The following is a 2864-nucleotide window of genomic DNA, read 5'->3' as shown; positions in this document are numbered from 1 at the left end:
AGAGAGACGCGAATGGGGGGGAGTGGATAGTGTATAGGAGGGAGTGAGAAAGGGGGATGGGTTTTTGGGGGGTGTGTGTTGTGGTATGTGGTGTGTTCTTTTAGATATATGATTCTTTGTGGGGGGGGGGGGGGGGGGGGGGGTTGTTTTTATGTTGGTTTGGGAGATTGATCTTGTGGGGGTTTTGGTGGTGGGGGTGGAGGGGATATAGAGGTGATAGTGGTGAGCAGTATAGACACACACATGAGTGATGGAATAGGAGGGGTAGGTAGTGTTCTACACAGAGTGATATGAGGTTTTTATAGGGGGAGTTAATTGTTGAGAGTCTGAGGTAAATGTAAAGAAAATAAATAAAATAGATTATCAATAATTAATATAAACAGCTAAATTAGAGGAGGAAATTCTATGAGTAGGTCCACTTAACAAAAATCCATCACAAATGATTCGTGACATATATCTATGTAGGCGCTGTCTCTCTATCTACAAATTGTAGTTACCCAGTTCCCGTAACATACAAACCAACATGTTTTGAGGGGGGGGGGGGGCGATATATAACAATATAAGTGTAGATTTTTTTCTCTGGTAAAAGTAAATCAGCGACGCGAATGCGACTATAATAGGGGTGTTGTGATTGATAAGAGAGTAATATATTAAAAAAATATTTAAAATATAATAATATGAAATTATAGATATAATATTAATATAATTTATAATATTTTAAATGATTTATCAAATTTAGAATAGAAAATAAAAGAATATATATTGTTAGAATAAAAAATGAATTTAAAAATTAAGGTAAAAAGAGAATTATTTATGAGGAGAGAATATTATTTGGGTTTTGAAGTTGTTAAAAAATGTTTTTAATAAAAAGGAGGAGTTTTTGGTTATGTTAGATAAAAAAGCTTAGAAGCGAGCGAGTATATTAAGAATAGTATGGGGGGGGGGGGGGGTGGGTGGGGGGGGGGTAACACAACACCACTCATCAGTCCCCAAATCAATATCCCCCCATCCCCACTCCCTCCATTGGACTCCCACCCGACAAACCAGTATTCTTCCCTCCTAACTCCTTCACTCCCGCCATTGGCCCCCCCGCCACCAGGAACGCGACTCCACAACGCACCCTTAGATGTACTAACCCCCGAGGCCGTTACAACCAAACAATCCACCACCACCCCCCCACCAACCCCCACCCCCAATTTATAAAATATATTATACCCCCCTCCAATTTTAGAATATCAATACAAACACCCCCTCCCCACTCCACCCCCCCCCCCAACCCCCCCCCCCCCCCCCCCGCTCCCATACCCCTTTTGAATCGCCACGTGTGCACACCAACAAGTGACTAGTAACAAAAAAAAACGGACGCTCGAAAGTAGACAACGACCATGCATTGGGGCGTCCCGATGTGGTGTGTGTGCGAGAGCGCGACGAGACGCCGAGGCGCTGCTGCCCCCCCGCGCGCCCTACCGGGCCCGCGCCCTCCCCCTCCCCGTCATAACGGATTTTCTATGCGCCCTCCACCCACCGCTCGCTTACGTCTCCCTCGCTCTCCCGACCTCCGCGCCCCCAGCGCTCCCCCCGCGCGTGCGTCGTTACCGCCCCTCCCCTTACTTTTCTCTGTGCCCCCTCGCCCATCCTTCCCGGCCTACCCTCTCTCGCCTCACCCCCCATGAGGTCTTTTCCGTCCACCGCCGCGCTCTTCCCCCCGTCTACCCCGTCTCCGCGTCTCGTGGGTCGTGTCTCGCCCCTCCCCCGTTCTCCCCCCCCCGGCCCCCGCCTCCCTCCCAACCTGACACCCCCCCCACTTCGCCCGACACGCTTCCCCCTCAACGCCGGCCCCCCTCTCTCGCCCTTTCTGCTTTGTATCTCTCCCTCCTCCCCCCCTCCCGTTCCCCGCCACGCCCCCCATCCCCCATCCCGCGCTCCCCCCCAGATAACCACGCACCCCACCTCCCCCCACCCAGCCCCCTCCCCCACAGTGCGACCCAGAAACGCCAGGATACGAAACCAGCCGGGATCCACCCAACCAATGGCGAAGAGCCAGCGACCCGCAGTGCCCGCGCCGCCCACCGGACAGAAACCAGAAAGTACAGACAGAGTTGGATAAGCTAGGAAGGCGGGGGGGGGTGGCGGCAGCGCTGGCGTTGCCATGGGGCCAATCGCGCGTCGCGCGTCTCGCGTGCCCTCGCGCGCGCTCGCGCTCGCTCTCGCGCTGCGCGCCCGCGCGCTCGCGCGCTGCGCGCTCGGCGCGCCGCGTCAACCTCCGCTGCGCCCGACCCCCGCCCGCCCGCCCGCCCGCACCGCCTACCCTCCCCTCCCACAGCCACCTCACCCCGTCCTCATACATCGTACTCTTTCCAACTACTCGTGCTAACTATTGAACAGCATTATCAAGTACAATATTTTTTCTCATTAACCTCATCATTCTTACTTCTTACCTGCTCAGAAAAAAAAAGCTTTAAAAAACGAACAAAAATCCAGGAAAACATTTTATATATTTACTCTTTTCGCGACATACGTCTGCTATTTTTTTTTTTTTCTTTTTTTTTAAGTCATGTGAATATTTTTGAAGTATAAAGATGTATTTTATGAGAGCAAGAAATGCATATTTATCCTCCCGAACATGTGTAGAAAAAAAGGTGTACGAATAAATTAATAAATAAAAGGTAAAACAAGAACGCACGCATTTACACGTGGGGGAGAGAGAGAGAGGGAGAGAGAGAGAATGGGGGGAGGGGGGGAGGGGGAGAGAGGGAGAGAGGAATAGAGGGAGAGAGGGAGAGAGGGAGAGAGAGAGAGAGAGAGAGAGAGAGAGAGAGAGAGAGAGAGAGAGAGAGAGAGAGAGAGAGAGAGAGAGAGGAGGG

This window comes from Penaeus chinensis, chromosome 29, assembly GCF_019202785.1.
Source record: "Penaeus chinensis breed Huanghai No. 1 chromosome 29, ASM1920278v2, whole genome shotgun sequence".
Classification (NCBI taxonomy): domain Eukaryota; kingdom Metazoa; phylum Arthropoda; class Malacostraca; order Decapoda; family Penaeidae; genus Penaeus; species Penaeus chinensis.
Note: the sequence above shows the minus strand (reverse complement) of the source record.